This window comes from Colias philodice, chromosome 2 (genome assembly GCF_061535455.1).
Source record: "Colias philodice isolate Cphi_HAF_F1 chromosome 2, ilColPhil1 Martin Lab GWU primary, whole genome shotgun sequence".
Classification (NCBI taxonomy): Eukaryota; Metazoa; Arthropoda; class Insecta; order Lepidoptera; family Pieridae; genus Colias; species Colias philodice.
In genome coordinates this window covers 11,996,564-12,018,829 of record NC_143087.1, presented here as the reverse complement: position 1 = coordinate 12,018,829, position 22,266 = coordinate 11,996,564, and the positions used below count along the sequence as shown (strand labels likewise).

Sequence of the window (22,266 nt, the reverse complement as noted above, 5' to 3'; positions counted from 1 at the left end):
TAGATCGAATACTCATATTTTGCAATGTGAAAGCTCGATTTCACCAACAAAATAACCATAGTTTATTTAAATCTGCTGTTAATTATTTCAATACGATTTGTGACAAATAGTGCGTCAATTAAGTTTGAATGACGAAAGAAATAATTTTAAAGAAGGAGATATGAATATAATTTTAACATAGTTTTAAATTTTAATTTACGAATAAAAAACTTATAGATTTTAAACAATCTCTCTTCTCTATAAAACGCGCGTCAATTACATCATCATAGTATATGCATATTTATACTTGCTAACAAGACTATCATCTAGACTATCACATAATATTTCGCTTAACACATACTTTAAAAATTGCAGCTGCAAACTAGACATTTACAACATTTTTAATAAACTACACGTATCAGCGATCAGCCATTTCGTGCATCTGTCTTAAACGAGCGAAACAGGAAAACAAATTATCAAGATCCATTACACCATCAATAGCCGGATATTGTGGGTTTATCGGCCAATCAAATTTGTGCTTCATTGATCACCCCCGATATGTTTTGTGTAACTTTATTATGGCTTGTGTACTAAGCGTAGTGTGCTTGTAATACTTAAATTAACAATACGTGAAAGTAATTGTTTGGCATTTTTGTAGGTGTGCTAACTTTGGAAACAGAGGTTTTGAAAGCGGAGTTTTGAGGGTAGTTTCTGTGGCTATCTTACCAATAAACACTAACGCTAACAAAAGAACGAAATTAAATGTAAAATGACTACATTTTTGACGCGCACATGAAAATATTTCAAAATATTGCTACAGGTGAACTATCCTGTTTTAATTAAGAATGTGAATTATTGTTACACATTAATGATAAACACACGAACACAAAAAGCACACATCGCGAGTTGCACATTACTTAACCACGGTTTAAAACGAAGATTAATGCGGCCGATATATCATCCGCGACGGACGAGTGCGAACTTTGCAACGATAAACTTTTTACTTTTTAAAGACTCAAATTGCCACAGTTAGGTATATCGCGTTGAAAAATTGTATACCAAGGGTCGCCCGCCCTGAGGCCGCGCGATAAAGAGACGGGGGAAAAAACTGACGTATTTGTAAAGTAGACTTTATATTTGTCAGCCTGATGCGAGAACTTCGGTAATTGCTCCGCGATTGTTGGCTTGATATTGCTGGCGACTGATAAGAGGTTATGCTGTTGTTTTGGGATTGGTTTATGTGTGTTCGGATTATGATAATTCTACGACATATCCAAAATAAATAGAATAATCGTTTTGTAACTAAAACGTCAAGTTATTTCAGTATTTTTGTATGTAAAACGTGATTAACTAAGGAGGTTTATCAACAGTATCACTGTGACTCGAGGCGATGAGTTTATAAAACTTTTTTACATCAGCCCGCAACCAGAACACTGGTCGGATAAATTGTCGAGCGATAAGTCACCGGCGCTAAACGAGGTTAATACATTAAACAGAGTTTAAGTGGAGTTTACTTAAGCGGTGGCTCCGGGCTCCTAACTTCTAAGTTAAATATGGTTGAGATTTTTAAGGGAAATTCAGGAACTCTTCATTCAAATTTTGTGGCTGTTTTGATGATTCGGTGTTCGCTTTTTTACAAGTTCATTTCATGTTTAATTTAAGTAGGTTCTATCTACGCTATGTGTATGTTTTATTTAACTACTTATTAATGTAAAACTAAAAAATTGTTTTATTCACAGCTAAATATAAAAATGGCACCTCATTTTGCAATTTAAAAGAAAATATTATCTACAAACCCTTTCTTAAAGCTAATGATATTTAAATATATGTAAAGTCAGCTGCTAATGCTCCGACTATAAATCGTGTGACGTCGTCATTAGCGGTAACAGATTTGTCGTTCAATGAGTGGGATTCTTTATCTAATTTATGAGGCTGTATGAAATAATATTGATAATACTGTTAAATGTCCGCTATCATAAGTGATATTCTAAATATTTGCTATTCTAGGACACTTGGGTGACATTTAGATTTATGCAGGGTGGCCTGAGAACATTTCTATCTCTATAGTTTTTTTAATATTAGAGGAAAGAGGTAACAATATATTTTTATTACGAAATATTCCTATGGGGATGGTAAGGCAAATATTTAGCTGTAAGTAAATCATAATATAGGTAATATTAAGAGGCATTGATATTTCCTAGAACAATGAATTAATAACACTATAACAAATTAACAAAAAACGTGAAGTATTTTAAAGAATATCTTATGAAAGATAATGCCCATTATTTAAGTAGAATTTCTAAGTATTTAAACGGATAAAATATAAATAATAATGAATGTTGCCGGCTTCCCCCTTACATAACATCTATACAAATATTATAAAGAGGAAAGGTTTGATTTTTTGTTTGTTTGTATGAATTGAATAGGCTCCGAAACTACTTGGTAGATTTGAAAAATTCTTTCACTGTTGGAAAGCTACATCATTTCTGAGTGACATAGGCTAGGTTTTATCCCGGAAATCCCACGGGAACGGGAACTATGCGGGTTTTTTTTTGAAAACGCGAGCGAAGCCGCAGGCGGAAAGCTAGTGTGAAATAAATTGAAAATCATATTTGAAATGTAAAATATTTGACATTTCCTTAATTCGTCGCACACTGCCATTACTTACACATTAGCGCTTCGTGAATGGGACTTACCTGTAAGGAAAATAATATTTTAATACTTCGATGTGTGCAATAAATAATGTTAATGTTCAAATGAGTTTGCGATGATTGATGACGCTATTACACATGCGACTTTTAGTCGTTGTTGTTTGGCCGGTTTTTAATATTAATTCTTGTCATTTTTTATGAGATTTGACAAGTCGCTTCGATGCTATTTTTCCTTAGTTGAGAAAAAATGTGAAGACTTAAGATTGTTTCACCAATACTAGAAAGATTAACAATATAAACATAACAGTATTAAATGGGTCAGAATTTAAAAATAAAACAAAAAGTATAATAAATCTTAGATTTTAAACTGGGTCTAGGTCCACCAGTTAAGCTGTTCTAAATAAATATAAACAGGTGTAAAAGATACTATCAATAGTTTTATACCGGTCTGATAACGTTTTAATCATTTGATTATTATCTTTGAATAAGATATATTTAAGCCTATAAATTTAAATGTTGACTACTGTAAAAAATATACATAAAAAATTATATAAAAAATTACTTTCTTTTGCTAAGGCACTAATGAAAAGTGAGGGCATAAAATATTTTTATTCTTATCACTTCAATTATTTCACATCGACGAATAGGTTATTTTTTATGGAAAAAAAATCTATAGACGTCACAAAATCATGGCCTTGTGATTACAATTGCGTTTTTGACCGGTCAAATATTCTGAACAAAATTATATTATAATACAAATGATTGTCTATTAATTTAGTACAAAAACTTATCGTCTTTTATTACAAAATCGAGTAAATTGAATTAATGAAGATATTTGATATCATGTTATTTGATATTTTTTGTGTAACATGATATTAATATAATCACGTGATGACAGGAAATGCGTCATACAATAAAGTGCTAGAGAGAAGTGCGCACGCGTCGTCTCTTCACAGCTTCCGGTTAAAATGTTACATTTACATATTAACGTTATTTTTTATATAATTTTCAAATCGAAAGGAAGTATAAATTGTATAATAGTGAGTGTTAATTGTTTGTTCGTCGTTTTAGTTAATACTTTTGTATTTTGGCGAAGAAAGAATAGCAACTAATTTAAGAAAATTTAAGAAAAATTTTCAATTTTGTATGAGGCCTGCATTTTTCAGTTCTTTTAGAATTGATATTTCTCTAGGGAGTTATATTTCGATACCCATTCGTGGTAGGTAGGTACTAGGTACTGAAAATTTCTACTTTTCAAAAAATTTAAAGCCATTTTTTCTTTTAAGAATTACTTTTATCAGTCGATTCTATAACCAGTTTGATAACACGAAACACATAGTAAGTAGAAATTAAAGTGTTATCTCGTCTTCCTTTTTTTATACTCTATTCAAAAATAGATTTCCCTTGTTCTTGTAACTTCTATGAGTTCCATTCTTCATTGATTTAATAGACCGTGTTTTATATAGATTATTGATCTCACATACATATCAAATACCTTTGGTGGTATTCATAGAACGCCCGCCTTTTATCCTGATATTCTAAATACCAATAATATATCATGTCTAACTGAGATTTATAACAAACTCGAAAAATGTGATTTCTATCGATTACTTTAATCGAATAATAACTCGTTAAATCGGTCATTATTAAACGAATCGACTCGTGTGATAATAATCGAATGGTAAGCCACACATATCGATTTTTCTTAATATGTGGGATTGGAACTATTAATTTATTGTTAATCTATATTAGATTAGTTACATTTATGGTAGTTTAAATGTATTTGGTATTTTTAAATTTGTTTAGTATGTATGTAAATTTATTAGTTTATAGGAAACTAGCTTTCCGCCCGCGGCTTCACCCGCGTTTTCAGAGAAAAACCCGTTCCCGTAGGATTTCCGGGATAAAACGTATCCTATGTCCTTTCTCGGGTATCAAAATATATCTATACCAAATTTCATGCAAATTGGTTCAGTAGTTCAGGCGTGATTGAGTAACAGACAGACAGACAGAGTTACTTTCGCATTTATAATATTAGTATGGATGGCTGATTTACGACGGGAAGTTTTTGTATTTATTTATCCGGCATTATGACAAAAGCGCACAAACATACAAAAAACGCAAAGGTTATAAAATCTGGTAAAAAAGGTGATTTGACTTTCTATATGAAATATTGATTGATTGAATTATAAATTATAATTTGCATCGAATATTTTCTTAATACGACCGTTTTTTGTCAGTAATAAAAACCATCATCCAAATTCTAAACACCACGTGACGTAATAAAAAAGGGAAATCCAAATTTTAAACACCATGTTGTGATGAAAAAAAAGCCAAAAGTTTAAAATACAAAATGTATTGCTACCCATGCTAACGAAACAACTAACCAAGGATAGATTGTCGCAAACTACAAGATTACATATTATTATGTAATTTATATCTAACTAGCAAACCGGGCGAACTCCATTTCGCCACCAGAGACACCTTTTCTTTGCTATAAAACTCACGGAGCCCGAGACCTTTCCAACGAATGCAAAACCGTGGAAATCGGTTGGTGCGTTCTGGAGTTATAGCGTCAGGAAGGAAAACCCGACTTATTGCACGCCTCATAAGCGAAGCGTTGAGGTGGGTACTACTGTCACTTCGCGCAAAACATCTGATTTTTCAAACTTAATATAACATACATTGCACTTGTAAGATAATACATACACACACATATTAAGAAAAAACACTATTTTTAACATTCATGATATTTTTGATGTCATTTTTGTTATTTAAACTAGTTAAAAAACAGTTTAAAAAAGTTCTGTCTTGGACGTCCGTGTGTCTGTATGTGCGGAGGATTTTCTTGTTAACACGATAGCGACCGAAATAATTTACTAATCGAGTCTTTTTTTTTCTCTTACGCTTGAGTATGCTCAGGAATAGAACCCTTTCATTTTTCAGGGTCTGATTCGATGTGGTTTAATTGTTATTAAATAAACAAAAATAATAATTAATAAATAATTATTAAAAAAAAATTATGAGGCGTGCACTTTTTACCCGACTACGGCAAAGCAAAAGGAGGGTTATGATTTTGACAGGCTATGTATGTATGTATGTATGTATGTATGTATGTATGTATGTATGTATGTTCATCTGTTCCCTCGTAACGTCTAAACTACTTATCAGAATTCGACAAATGACATATCATTAGAATCGTCTTAATTGTCCGCTGGTTATAGGCTATATGGGGTTTCATAAAATCTAATGTGGCGCCCTCTAGCGGACAAAACATACAGAGTAAAGAAATAAAGTTAAGATAAATATGCCGTGTTTGGTATCATTTGAAAGCTTTTTAGTTGCACATTTTGAATATATATATATTACTAGCATTTGCTTGTGACTTTACCTGTATTCATGGGCTGATTGCATATAATTCACATCTTAGCTTCTTTATTAGTTCATCAATTTAACTTTTGTCAATATTATGCGCCAAAAATACACTTTAACACCAAAATAGTACAAATAATAAAAAGTAAAACAACTAAAACCCAACTACGACAAAAACGACGCTGAAAAAGTATAAAACAAGATTTTCAGAATTCCACTATGTAGAGATAAATTTTCATGTTTGGAAAGGCGTAGTCACACGTTGTCAAAGTGCTACGGTAGATATATGTAACGTGTGACTACGCCTTTCCAAACATGAAAATTTATCTCTACATAGTGGAATTCTGAAAATCTTGTTTTATACTTTTTCAGCGTCGTTTTTGTCGTAGTTGGGTTTTAGTTGTTTTACTTTTTATTATGGATTTTCCAAATTATTTTTATATAGGTAGTCGATATATTTTTGATATTATAAAGCTGAAGAGTTTGTTTGTTTGTTTGAACGCGCTACTCTCAGAAACTACTGGTCCGATTTTAAAAATTCTTTCGGTACTACATAACCCATTTATTGTGGTTAGGGAGCCAGGTGCAAATTTGGTTAACTATTTCCTCTCAAGAGATAATTCGTCAGACGCATGAGAGTATAGTATTATAAAGCCTCGTGAACGTCAGCTGGCGCTCGGTTGGGGGGGGTGAGCGGTTGTAGCCTCCCACGCACATAGGAAAAAAAATACATTCATTCATTCATTTCCTCTCAGCTAAAAATTTGTCAAATTGTAGCTAACCCAATATCTCAACGAAAAAAAATAGTCAGCTGGTTACAACATGGTGTATTATACGTCAGCTGGTGTCTCGAACATGAAAGTTAAATTTAAAGAAAAATTTATTTTCCGTTATTTCCTCTCAAACAAAAATTTACCTGATGATAGCTTATATGTAACTGTGGATAAATATATATGTCAGCTGGCTGTATCTTGGTGGAAAAACCGTCAGCTGATACGGGAGGCTACAACCGCTCTTCCCCCCAACCGAGCTCCAGCTGACGTTCACGAGGCTTCATAATACTATACTTTGATGCATTTTACTAATTACCGCTTGAGAGGAACTTGGTCATAAAATCTGCTGCTGGCTCCCGGACCATTGAGGAAGGCTAGCCTATAGTCTATAAATCATCACGTTGAGACCTACAAGAGCGGAGCACTGTGAGTAAAAGTTTTCTGATACTGAAATTTTCACTTTAATAAATAATCCTACCTATATAATATTCTGTAGTTGTCAGTAATTAATAACAATACAGTTTGTTAGCTTGTTGCCTGCATCTTAAAAAATAATGACCTAAAATTTTACTTATAAGCAAGCTCATACTTTTAAGTTTATCATATAGATTAATCAGTGTAAGTTGTAGGCGTTAAATAATAATTCCATGTATTCATAATCGTACAAAGTCGTGGGACGAAGCTAGTCGGATAAAACTTGAATTGTCCATATTTTTATGAAATTTTTATTCAAATATGAATAATCAGTGTTATCTTTAATATGATCGCTTCTGTTAAATATTAAAATTAATTTATTCATAATCAAGATTGTAAATCAAGTTATATTTTTTGATTTTATCAACGACGATGGAAAAATTTTACATTTTTTTTCTCAAAAGTCGGCAAGTACGTAATTTGCAAAAGGTTGTGTGTTAATATTTAATATTATGATATTATTTTTTATACAAATTTCCGTTTAAATGATCAATGTGGAAATTAACTATCTTTTACAATATTCAAATGAAGACTACACTACATTAGGGCCGCAAAATTTGCATTATAAAATAGACTGCCTTTATCACAAATTTTAACTGAAAATCCACATTCAAGAAGTCAACTAATTGTTATCAAAATATATCATAATGCAACAGAAAACATGGAATCCGTAATTATTATAATATATTAATATATTCTTTCATTCCTTATAATATTATTAGAATATTACCTCTAAACACGACTTTTTACGACCGAAAACATAAATAAGAAGTCAAAGCGTAAGACAGTAACTTGATATCCACGAAAATATTTGTAATATTATACGAAATTGTCCAAAAAACTTTAAGTCAAGATTTTATCGATTCAGATTTTGTCATATCATATTTTTTATCTGTAGATTTTTTAATCTGTGAGATAGAATGACATGCATTAAGGCGCCAAATTAATAATACTTTTAACATTTGGTGTTTAAATATCTACTTTTTACGATTATGCTTAGATATAAAAATTTTAAGATATTATCTTTTATGGTAATATTTTACAAGTGGCATAACATTTGGGAATTTATTTATAAATTATGATTTACTTATGCATAATACATTTATGAATATGCAAGTTTTATTGATGATAAGAGAGATAATTAAAATATTAAATTTCAAGATTATATTAATTAAAGGCTAATCAACTATCAATATTCAATAATATGAGTGATTTTTTTACACAATACCTATTTTAAAATTGTTTAAAACATAAATATTTTTCCTGTTATTTCTGTAAACTGTAAAACACATTTTAACCGCAACAAATACCTAATCATCAAAATATAAAATAACATTACATAAATGTCAACAACAATATCTTTTGATAACACATTATTTACAATAATCCTTATCTTTTAAGATTACAAGATAGAATTTGTAATTAGGCATGATAATTGTTGCTATCTTTAAGATCGGATGTCAACATGATAATTGATAATATTTTGCAATGTATTTTAGCCCATATTTTCATAATTTTAAAGCCTCTATTTGCGTGAACATATTTTGTTTTCGATTGCAGTAGATAAATGCAGAATATATAATATAGTAGTAACGACATGTTTTGATCATGAGATATAGACAATAATTACATATAATTAACCTATTTGAAATATAAAAAATACCAGTCAGTTTTTTTTTATTAGATATATTACATCCCTACTCTCTACTAATATTATACTTGCGAAAGTAGTTCTCTGTCTGTCTGTTACGCTTTCCCGCTTAAACCTCAACCGATTTGGCACAGACAATCTTTAGACCCTGAGAAAGAACATAGGCTACCTTTTATCAAAACACCACGCGGGCCAAGCCGCGGGCGGAAGCTAGTATAATATATTTTACAATTCCAATATCATAAGTGTCAAATAGGTAACATTACTTCAATTTTGCGAAGTCGGTTAGGAATATGAAAATCAGTAGTCAAAGCTTGTAAAGATTACTCGAATGGCAAACATTAGTGCGATAACAGCTGATAACAAACGAATGAAACTTATCAAATGGCTCGATGAAAACGAATTTAACATTTCATTGTTATAGTGAACGCTTGGTTTGATAGTTAAATTTGTTTGTGTACTAGGTTTAGTACATGCTTGCGTATTCGTGTTTTAATATAGATTCTGGTTCGTAAATACTCTTATGGGTGTTTTTGATATTCAGTATCTGTTATTAGGTGTTCTATAGTCTTTAAAGATTAATTTTATTCAGTACAATTAAGTGGCCTAGCGATAAAAGTGGTACAGTACTTATTTCAAATTCAAATTTTAATAATTGGTATTCAAGATGATTATTTATAAAACAGGTCTAAGGCTCATCCTGTTATATTATGCCATTTTAGTCCATTGGACATCATTTCTATATATGTAATTGGTTTATTAGATAATCAAACGATATAAATAAATGCGAACACCATAAGATTAGATAGTTAACTTATGAGCTTATTTTAAAGGTAGACCCACACATATATTTACGAAACAAACACTATTATATACCTACAGAAACGATAAACAAACAAAATTAAAAAATAAGAAAAGCAAAATTGCATACATTTCCTACCTTATTCAACCTTCACTTTTCGATAAAACAAACAATTCGTTCGTCTTTGACATTAAAAATACATTTTTTACATAATCAAAACGTGTTCCATTAATCAACGAAATTGATTAATTCCTCAAACGTGACTTTTTTGAAAATCTAGTTCCAAAAAAATATAGCTACATGTCTATGATAGTCTGATAATAATTTCTAGTCAAAAATTAAATTATTTACCACGTCAAAAACTTTCAAGGCACAACCCTTTTTTGAAACTCTAATTTAAGTTTCGAAAAAAAGAATGCTTAGATTTGAAATAAAATCAATTGTTCTAATCAAAAAAGAAATTAATTACCACGTCTAGAACTTAACACAGTTCAGAAATCCTTAACTCCACGTTCTAAAACTCAAACACATTACACAGCACAACACTAAAACGAATAACCGACTCGAATCGTAACTGAATATCGACTGCGCGTTATCGAGTGTGATAGTGTTATCAGCTGCGATTTTTACAATCCCCTTATCAGTCGACACGGCGGATTACACACTGATAAACATCTGTTGCATTGCCACTTGATTGTTTGCAATTGATATTTGAAATTTGAATTTGATTTCTAATTGTTAAATTCTGATTGGTCATTCAAATTTGAATTTGATTTGTAATTATTAAATTGTCATTGGTCATTCAAATTTGAATTTGATTTCTTGAAGTAAGGTAGAGTTGAAACTATTGTATAAAGATTTTTACAATGGTTGTTTATGAGACAGGAATAAATGAATATGTGAAATTGTTAAATAACAAATAATCACATATTAAATACGATTGTAAGGCTATCTTTACAATTTAAACAATACATGAAAGAAAGAAAGAAAAAAATATTTATTGCCACATTTACACACTTAACAACTACTTATATTACTAAAAAAACATACACTAAGTAGTTACATGGCAATCGGGTCAGACTCAGCCGTGCTGTCGGGCTTTAACGCCTGAGCAGCGCTGATTTTCAGTCTGCCCGTATGTTTTTATTTCCGAGGCTCACTATAATACATGTAAATACAAATACCAACCAAAAAAACATTCTTACAGTTCTAAAAAGATACTAAAAATAACAATATAATATATTTATAAATAACATGCCTTTATTTGACTCTCATCGATCGTCATGAAATTAATAAGATCATCTTAGTAGGTAAGTATTCCAAGTTAATAAGGGGTGTCTACGCCTGTTAATTTATAATAGCAATCGCGCACGCACCGACATGGATTGTCATTTTTATTAATTTATCATTTATTGGCCGGGTAGAATGTATTTTTTTTACTCATAAAAAAACCTTTGTACAAATGGGGCGTTGGTGTTGAAAATAAAATCTTTATACAAGGAATATTGAGTTTCCCTAAAGAGATTCCAGTTCCCATGCCTAAAGCGGGAACAATTTGGCGACCGTGACAGGACGAAAACGGATTTCACCGCAAAATACGAGTTAATTACAAAATATCTACACATCTACGCAACATTGTTTCTGGAATTGACGACTTCAATTTGGGACTGATTCCTGTCGAAAAGGATAACCTGCTCGTCTGAACAACGATACAGCTAAAGTGTCGTGCCGGAGTGCAGCTCATAGTACCAAGTTAAGTGCAAATCCTTAATTCCAATAACACATTCCTATACCTAACCTTATAACATAAAATTCACGTTCATAATTATCCAAAAATTACCTATTATTTCGCTTCCATTTGTGTAAAACAATTTAAATTATAGTAATATTGGTTTATCAATACCTATTATCATATCTTCACGCCAGATTCCCTTGCGGGATTAGCATGTAAATCGTAATTCATTTGTTCCAAATTAAATTCATTTTTTGTTAACAACAATCTCGAATATCATAGCCCTTCTCGCTTATAAACTCGACTTCGCCGAATAATTTCAGGAGCCGTCTTCTCAGGCGACTAAATATCGCTTGCACGATCTTCTGCGAAGCAGCTGCGTGTGAGCAGCAGCCCGGCTACCAGCGGCAGGTTCCACCAGGCGAGGAGCGTGAGATAAGCATTTTATTTCTTCCATTATTTTATCAAGCTTGTTGACGTGCATTTAAATAATTAATTAATCGAAAAATAATTACATAATTTCAAAATAATTACATACAATTAAATTTTAATTTCATAACAATATTCAATTAAACTATTTTACAAAATGTCTACGGAACCTAATCCAAAGTTATTAAGAGATTTATATTCAAAAAGGTCTGCTATTAAGGGCCAAATTACAAAATTTAAAAATTATTTGGACAGAATTAGCGAGTCCACTTCAATGGATGAACTATTAATGGCTGAATTTAAATTGAAACTTAGCAAATTCGAAGCATTGTGAACAAAGTTTGATGTGTTGCAGACTGAGATTGAGGTTCTTAATTCTGAAAATATAGATTCTGAGATTGATGAAAGAGACGACATTGAGAACGATTTCGTCCAAGGTATTGCTTCTGCTAAAATAATGATTAAACAATATGATAATTTATTTAATGACAACGAAAATCGTAGGAAATCGATGGGCAATGAAGACTCTTTCCATCAAGACTCAAATGTTAAATTACCACGAATCGAAATCTCAAAGTTTGATGGTTCATACTTCCGTTGGCTAGAGTTCCGCGATACATTTTCAAATTTAGTTCATAAAAACAAAAATATTACTGATATACATAAATTTCATTATTTAATTTCTTACCTTGAGGGTGATGCGGCACGGATTGTCTCTAATCTCGAAGTGTCAACAGCAAACTACCAGGCAGCCTGGACGCTACTTTGCGACAGATATAATAACAAAAGGCTTCTTGTTGATCGTCACTTAGATTCTTTACTTAATATTCAATCTTTAACTCGTGAGTCAGACAAGTCACTACGTTTTTTAGTCGATCATGTTACAAAAAATCTTCGCGCCTTGTCTAGCCTGGGTCAACCTACTGACTATTGGGATGTACTTATAATATTTATTTTGTCTTCTAAATTGGACAAATGTACTCTTGTTAAATGGGAAGAGTATCGAAATACTATTGATGACATTCCAACTTTGCAACAATTTCAAAGATTTTTAATCAACCGTGCAGATGTGCTAGAATCTTTAAATCGCAATAAGTTTGGCACTAATAATGAATCCCAAAATAATTCTAAATTACAATTCACGTCACATCCCTCACAACTAAATTCACAAAAACATAATAAATTTAATACAAATAGAAATACTAATTCATTTTCTACATCTAATCAAAATAAATTAAACGTTTATCTTTGCATAATTTGTAACGAAAATCACAGAATTTATGACTGTCCTACATTTAAGTCTAAAAACATTCAAGATAGGATGTCGTATGTAAATAAATATAAATTATGTCGAAATTGCCTCAGACAAGGGCATCCTGTCAGTGACTGCCGCATGGGTCCATGTCGACAATGCCAGCAAAAACACAACACTCTTCTCCATAATTCTAATGATGACGTCACTGCCAACTTCAGCACAGATGAACAAGTTGAATCAAACGAATCTGTAGCAGCCTTTTCTAGACAAATGTCCAAACATGTTCTTCTATCTACAGCATTGATAGAAGTTTTTAACCCAATTAATAAGCAAGTAGAAAAGGTTCGTGCTCTCTTGGATTGTGGCAGCCAGTCTTCATTTGTCACTAAATCCCTGCAACGAAGAATGTCATTAAGAACTTGCCCATTGCAGGCAATGAATGTCACTGGCATTGGCAATAATTCTTCTAATACAGTGCACGAAAGCTGTCTCACTCAATTAAAATCTCTAAATAGCAACTACAGCGTTACTCTTTCATGTCTTGTTCTCAACGAATTGACGGGCCGCTTACCTAAGACGCCAGTTAATATTCAAGGTCTCAAAATACCTAATTCTTTAACATTGGCGGACCCTGAGTTCTACAAGCCAGCTCCAATTGAAGTTTTAATTGGAGCAGATATCTTCTGGGACATTCTAGAAAGCGAACAGCTTTCTTTAGGTCCTAATAATCCTAAATTGCAAAATTCTAAATTCGGCTGGATAATAGCTGGCCCAATTAATAATTCTCGTAGTAGCGAAATTCATTGCAATCATGCCATAAATACAAACCCTACTTCTAACGAAATTCACAAAATGCTCACAAAATTCTGTGAGCTTGAAGAGCTACCCCAAAAAACTGTTCGAAGTCAAAATGACATAACATGCGAAAAACACTTTCTAAATAACACCACTCGCTTAGAAAGCGGTAGATTCTGTGTGAAGTTACCCCTAAAGGACTCACCTGACTGCCTCGGCGATTCATATTCTCAAGCTAAAAAACGATTCCTAAATCTTGAGAAAAGATTTAGACGAAATAATATCTAATCACCGGCTGTGATGATGAAGATCAACTTATATACATTCAAAATTCAGTTTCAAACGCTCTAAATTCAGCTTGTTTTCCTCTACGAAAGTACAAAACTAATTCAAAAAACTTATTTCAAAATTTACACGAAAGTAATACAGAACATTTAACAATCAGTGAGTCGTCGAGCACTCTCGAACTTTGTCCATCCATCCATCGAAGGATGCCTTCAATTTTCCTATCGAAATTCCACTTCATACTGACAAAATCACAAAGAGACATATCCTCTCAAGTTCATTTCGAATCTTCGATCCTTTAGGTCTTTTGAGCCCGTGTACTATTCAACCAAAGATGTTGCTCCAAAAATTGTGGCTCAAGGGTGTTGAGTGGGATGAACCTGTGTCGCAGGATATCAAAAATGACTGGTTGGACATTGTTGATAATCTAAAATTTCTTTCAAACATCGATATTTCTCGTAGAGCTCTTTGCGATTCACCAAAAATCGTTTACATTCGTTTAGCGATGCATCTCAATGCGCTGATGGCCTCAACTTAACAAAAAATACGAAGAAGACTTACCTGAAGTCAAGGTCCATACAGCCGTCGAATCTGAAATTAATTTTGATTTTAAAAAATATTCTAAATTTACAAAACTTCAAATAACTTTCACTTACATTCTACGATTTTACACAACTCTAAAAACAAAATAAAAATAATAAACTTACCGGCATTTTATCAATTGACTAATTATTATTATTCTTTTCAAAAACTGCGTTACCTGCACTCGTCTTCGTGGTCAGACCTATAATCCAAAAATGGCTGACTTACCTTCAAATCGCGTCAACGTTGACTTTCCATTCAAGTCTGTTGAAGTGGATTATGCAGGCCCTTTCTTCATTCTAAATCGTAAAGGACGCGGTGCTAGAGTAGTTAAGTGCTACTTATGTTTGTTTGTGTGTCTGCGTTTCAAATGCATTCACTTAGAGGTCGTGTCTGATTTGACAAAAGATGCTTATATTATGACACTTCGCAGATTTGTGGCACGCCGTGGAAAGCCAATCGAAGTATATTCCGACAACGGTAAAAATTTTGTAGCTGCCGCGAAAGAATTAAATAGTTTTCTAAAGGCTAATCAGGAACCTCTGTCTGAGTTTGCTGCTCAGGAGGGAATAAAATTTTCTTTTATCCCCGCTTACGCTCCTCACTTTGGTGGAATATGGGAGGCCGGGGTTAAGTCCGCTAAATTTCATATAAAGCGAGTCATGGGCAATACTCATCTCACATTTGAGGAACTTTCGACATTGTTTGCTCAAGTGGAGGCCATTCTCAATAGCCGTCCTCTGTGTCCCATGTCATCTTCCCCCAATGACTTCCTTTCCTTGTCCCCAGGGCACTTCTTAATCGGAAGACCATTGAATGCACTGCCGGCTCCTTCGTTGGATAACACTAAAGAGAGCTCCCTGGATAGAGATGGCAGAAAGAGTATATCTCAGAAATGCAACTACGAACCAAATGGAAGGTTGACAAATCAAAAATAAACGTCGGAGACCTCGTACTGCTTCAAGAGGATAATTCTCCACCACTTTGTTGGCGCATGGGGCGTATCGTTCGATTATTCCATGGAACAGACGGCGTTTGTCGAGTTGCAGACGTCGAAACTACAAGAGGCTGCGTTCGAAGACCTTTGGTTCGACTGTGTCCTCTGCCCACTTCTGAAGACCTTCAAGCTTGAAAATCTACGCTTTTCACCGGGGGGAGGATTATGTCTACGCCTGTTAATTTATAATAGCAATCGCGCACGCACCGACATGGATTGTCATTTTTATTAATTTATCATTTATTGGCCGGGTAGAATGTATTTTTTTTACTCATAAAAAAACCTTTGTACAAATGGGGCGTTGGTGTTGAAAATAAAATCTTTATACAAGGAATATTGAGTTTCCCTAAAGAGATTCCAGTTCCCATGCCTAAAGCGGGAACAAGGGGTGAATTTTATTAGGAAAAGTTAAAGATAAATAAAAAAGCTAGGACGTGATTTTATGCATTGTTTATTTATATCATTCTACAATTAGGTTTTAGCAAAAATAGAATTATTCAAGCGTGTCATAGCATAATAATATAAAATAATTTTTCATTCAACCTCACTAAATAAAAAGCCAACATTAAAAAAACCTACAATCATCATTGTTTATTTATCAGCCTCTGCCCAATGGTCCAAGACGTTTTTGTGGGGAAAAAAATTCTGAACGAACACCGCGATTTTTATCGACAGGTGATGTGGATGACAGGATAACCTTTTTGTTTGACCTATTTATTGGAAAAAGGCTACTGCTACTGTGATTAATAAGAATGCAATACAATGCAATACATTAATAAGAATGCAATACTTTGCAATACATTTGTATTGTCTATAATATACCAAATATTATGTCTGTGTTTTAAGACAGATTTTATAGAAGTATAGTGAGTATTTAGTCGTCCAATATCGTATTAGATAACCATTTAAAAAAGTGTTTAGTCGGCCGAATTAAAAAATTTTAGTTGACGATTTTTTATATTTTTGAGTTATCTACCTGAAAATTCAGATCTTTGTGTAACAATAACAAAAATATAATAGGTATACCTATATAGGAAATTGTTCATAATTCAATGCAACGAAAATATACAAGTTGTCTAGATTTATGTTAAGAATGCAAGTATGTAAAACAGCATTTTTTTTAAATATTCATCTATTTGTTTGTTCCGGTGTTTAATAAGCAACTATCTATCTAAATTTATGATTTGCAAAAACAGATATAAAACCGGTTTAGTTTAATAACATAATATATTCATATTTTTATGTTTTTCGACGTTTTTTTGATGAAAAAACCTTAGAGCATTAAACCAAAAACTATAGATGCTCGACCTTCATCAATTGATTTAGGTTATCTTTAGAAGATAGGTAGTTAGTATGTATTATAAATGTAAATTATTTAAATATTATGACCAATAATTTACGAAATCGAGACGACTTAAATTGCACGTTCACTCATCACTGCAAGTGAAAATCATTTTTAAACAAGATTGTTAAACCAATAAAAGTTGTCTCTTATTCTTCAATTTTCAGACAAATACTTTTTCCAAGTGAATCTGGTATGAACTGCTATCGAAACCGCTCTAAACTTTTTCGCGGGAACGGCTTAGACTGACGAGTGACGTCACGAGTCGCAGTCTGTTATTCGCTGATATGTCACTCATATTCATAAGTTTCCCGCGAATTATCGTTAAAAACACAGCTTTTCGTTTCATATTGGCTTAGAAACCATCTTTTACTTTGTTCTATTTAAAAAAAAAAACATGTTTTTTATTTATTTTTATATAATCTCGTTAATGGAAGCGTAATTATGTTGATTTAAATAACTTAAAAACATTGTCATTGTGTACAAAACTGCTTATCTCTTCAGTACATTTGTATAATTACGATTCCATTTGTATTTCATTCCAACGATCGATATTAGATTAGATTTTATCACAAGTTCATTACATAGCGTTGTGATAAATTAGTTCCATCGCCATAAACACTAAAATAATAAGCGCATAGATAATAGACACGTCTCCGATGGACTTCATTTCCGCGCACACGTCCAGCGATAACAAAGAAGTGTTGACATATTTAGAACAAGCCAGAAATCGAGCTGGCAGCATCGCGGCACCCGTCAATGTTGGCAACACTGGGGATTTTAATTTTCGAATCCATCCCGCGCTTGACGCGCCGCTTCCCGCGTTTTTGATGCAAACGTCAAATCCGGATTGCTTCCGTTGAAGATTTTTTTGACTGAAGTTAGCGATGAGTGACATGCGACGGGTACCGAAATGACTTTCCGAACTGAAATTGAAGCTTGATTGATTCCTATATCGTATTCAAACACGCGCCAACTTGAATGCGAAGGATGCGATATGAACGTATTGTTTTATTGTGCAAACTTTTCAAAGTTTTTTGACGAGTTTTTATTTCCAATTTTCTATGGTATATCAACACATTATAAGTACCTATTTATTGGTAGTTAAAATTGAGCAATGTATGTAATAATTGCTTATTAATTAAGTAATATTAAAACTAACAATATAATTTACCAATCAAAGTTACAGCACAATATTGCAAAGTCGACTGATAACTTATTTCATATCAAATTACAACCATTGTAATTGAACAACCTACACAATATTCAAAATAAGCCAGTGCCATTCTAAAAAAAAAACAAATCTGTCAACAGTCCGCGAACGAAAAATTTAAAAATGTAAGCGGATTTTTGATTTGCACTCGCTACAGAGTGAGACCAGTGTCCGACACTATCTTTGTTCCACACGAGCGAGCGATACCCGCCTCCTCGATACAGAGTCGATTAAAATAAGAATACGGCGCACATCACTATTGTGATTTGTAAAGCTGTGTTTACATTTATGTATAGTGTTACCATTGTATGTTCTGAAAATATGGAGTGAAATCTTTATTCATTTTAAATTGTGTATAGATTTTTTTTAATAACAGTTTCAACTTTAAATACGTTTTTAATACATTCATTACCTACTAGATTGCCGCTCGCGGCTCCGCCTGCTTTGTCTAAAACCTAATAAATTGGTATACTAAAACCTTCTTAAACCACTGTCTATAAAAAAACCCATCAAAATCCGTTTCGTACTTTTAAAGATTTAAGTATACATAGGGACATAGGGGACAGAGAAAGCGACTTTGTTTTATACTATGTACCTAGTAACCTTTTAAAAATATTTCGAATGACGTTAAGATCAAAATGTGGTAAATTTTGATGAGGAGGATAGAATACTGGTGTTTATCGCATTTGGTTTTATTTATTCATGTATTTATTTAACAATGTAATGTACCATTGCCATACAATGATACAAATTAAAATACATAATATTAAAAGGAATTTACAGTTTGAATATACGAAATATAATATTATTTTACTTATTGTAGTCAGAATATACCCTTATACCACCACTATGGTGCACCAGTTCGAAGAAAAGTTAATCCGTGTGGAAATAAATGTATGTATTGTTTGTTTGTTTGTGTATTAAACGACTTCAAAAAAGAAGGTTCTATTTTCCAACATTATAAAAATATTATTTATTCCGGTATAATTAAAAAAAATTACCAAATAAAGAATTTAAAGTATCCCTTTACTTGCTCTAGATGTTTACATTCCACAATCAAGGCCTGTTTATAGTATTAAAAGTATAATAGCTGTGTTTTACCTGAAAATAAAACACATATTAAATACTTACCTATATTTGAAGCTTACTTATTGAGAAGGTACCTAGCTTTTTCCGCCTATTTTCCCTCTCTTTCTCGTTGTATATATGCTATCTCTCTCGCACACGGCACACCTCCCACCAGGTGGCGCGGCCGGCGCACGATAATGTGCAGGCGCTTGATCTTCTTCATTGAGTCGAAATCCTCAACAGGTGGACGTTAAGTGTAAGCTTCAAATATAGGTAAGTATTTAATATGTGTTTTATTTTCAGGTAAAACACAGCTATTAAACACTTGACCGTAATTTGAAGCTTACTTATTGAGACCTGTTTGTTACCCACCTGGTGTACAATATATGGACGCCAATGTGAATTTGAATAGGTACATAAGTAATTACTTATTTCTTTATTTGAAAGAGTAAGGTGTGCAGATAGTATACCAATAAATCACACAAATTTTTATATTATTTATATTAACAATCCCAGATGAAAAGTTAATCAAATAAGAACCAAAAAGTTAATCATAATGATTAAAAGTATTAGAACTTATGAGATTGGTTCAAGCGTACCTTAGTTAACCTTTTGGGCTTGAAAAGTTAAAGTTACTACAATTTTCACTATCTTTAGCGTAAATCTGCGAAAGCGCCAGTAACGACTTTCAATTACGCATTTAGATGTTACTTACAAAATGAAGCAACAGCTGATCCCGACGAGGCAAAAATACCTCAAACTCAAACCTTTATTTATTCAATTAGAACTCTGTAGAAGCACAATTGAATCATCTTAACATAGAATTACCACCTGTCTCAACTCACACAGTTTTAACCCAACCTGCTACAAGCGGACAAGAAGAGAACTTGGTCCTTACTTTTGGGGTCAGAAATAAATTTAAAAGGTCACCCCTTGAATAAGGCAATAAAATATCAAAACAGGTAAACGGTTTTAGTTATAATACAGATTTTTAACATCCAACCAAACCGTGCGGTATCTATTAATGTTTAGAGCCAACGCCACCAATCATAATCTAAACATGGCTAGTACTTTCAGTACAATGCATGAATTATTTATTTAAAACTGATAGGTCATAAACTCTGTACTGGAAACAAATATACTGAACTTAAGAGACTAAAATGATAAGGAGCTTATCTGTGTCCCAAAACTGCAATTACTACAGCCAAGTACGTTACTTTTAATCAATTCGGTTTTAAGATATAATTATGATTTACATCAGAACTTATATACCGAAAGCCTCGGGACTACATAACGTGACTTATCTTCTTATTCTTATACTTATATAAAAATGAATCGCAAAATGTGTTGGTAAGCGCATAACTCGAGAACGGCTGAACCGATTTCGATAATTCTTTTTATATTCCTTGAAGTACGAGGATGGTTTTTATGTAGAGAAAACGTAAGTACCACGAGCGAAGCCGGGGCGGACCGCTAGTTTATAATAATAGTGTTTGTGCACAACACTAGGCAGTCAACAGCTATATGAACGTCAGATAGGAAAAGAGCCAAATTTATCCAGTCAGTAACAAAGGATTTTAACTATAGTTACTTTATTCTAATTCAACCAACTACTACTAGCTACTCTGTATGTCTTTTGGATAGACGGAGGCAAATAGGATTTTTATTCCAACTATATCATTTGATATTTTGAAAATGTACTCCACATTTTCATACCGTCAGAGTCATTTTGCAGATTATAGTGGTGCAGCACTGAACACTGTCTATTAGGTGGCTGATGCTGCTGACCGGGCCTTCAGTTCCGCTTTCCAGAATACCTTCACCCTTCTAGGTGTTACTACTACTGAAATAGCGGTACTCTATCGCGTCGTTCAGGTCTCTAACTGACATAATGGCAAGAGAGATTATAAGCTTAACTATGCATTATTATGTTAAGGAATATGGTGGGTTTTGAATACTATCGTCGTCTGAAAGTATCTCCTTTCGATTAACTGCATTAAGGATGCAGATCTGATCCCATCTTTGTTCCGTAGGAATGCTACGACAGTCTAAACGTTACACTGAACAAAGAAAATTGCCCTGAATATAGTCGGTTGTTCCAACATCCGTAATATGGCTAGCCTAAGGTTAGTTATCCCTTGATTGTGACTGCTACCAATGGAGGCATTGCTCTTGTGTTGTCCACAGTTGTGCGAGTGCAAAAATGAAGAACTGAGCTCGTGGGGAGCTATGTCGAATGAATCTGTGTTAAGATTATGACAGTATAGGACAGTTAGCTGTGGATGCGAAGACAGGACATTACTTTATTCATCCGTAAACACGCGAGGCAGCCACGGACAGCGATATAGCAAGAACTAAACTAGCAAAGTTTAGTTCGCTTACCAGACTTTGTCATGTTTTAAATGCAGTATATCCTCTGAATAGCATTGCATTTATGACTATTGATAAACTTAATTCACCCGTAAACACGAGAAGCAGGCACGGATAGCGATATAGCAAGAACTAAACCAGCAAAGTTTAGTTCGATTACCAGACTTATATTTTAAAAGCCGTATAGCCTGTACATTTCATTTATTGCCCCCCCCCCCCCCCTCAAAGCAAAGAAATGAGAAGTCATTTGGCAGAGCTTTCTCGTTAAGGGTAGGGGTTCCAAGTAATATCTAATAATAAGAGGCTTTTGTTTGGAAAGATTGACTTTCCGTTATTTATCCTCTATCCTATGTAACTCAACAGTCAGTATTCTCAGCATTCGTTGAGTACTTAAACGTTTTACGTTAATAGTTGTATATAACTTTATTATACAATATAATAATCCTGGTGGGATGACAAAAAACTTGTCTAACAAACGATTATCCTAATCCCTCAG

General features: G+C 33.0%; 1 protein-coding gene and 1 pseudogene across 5 annotated transcripts in view; one reads left to right on the top strand and one right to left on the bottom strand.

The window, feature by feature from the left end:
- The window catches only part of ush (Zinc finger protein ush), a 176,707-nt gene that overhangs the window by 45,707 nt on the left and 108,734 nt on the right, over positions 1-22,266 (bottom strand). Inside the window, exon 1 of one of the 5 annotated variants that reach the window (XM_089708938.1) lies at positions 10,172-10,300. The exons of the other annotated variants lie outside the window; for them this stretch is intronic. The gene's annotated coding sequence lies outside the window, so the exon portion shown is untranslated. Of the gene's footprint in view, positions 1-10,171; positions 10,301-22,266 lie in introns of those variants that run through there. 5 annotated transcript variants of the gene reach the window in all.
- Positions 13,986-16,155, top strand: LOC149490823 (uncharacterized; annotated as a pseudogene).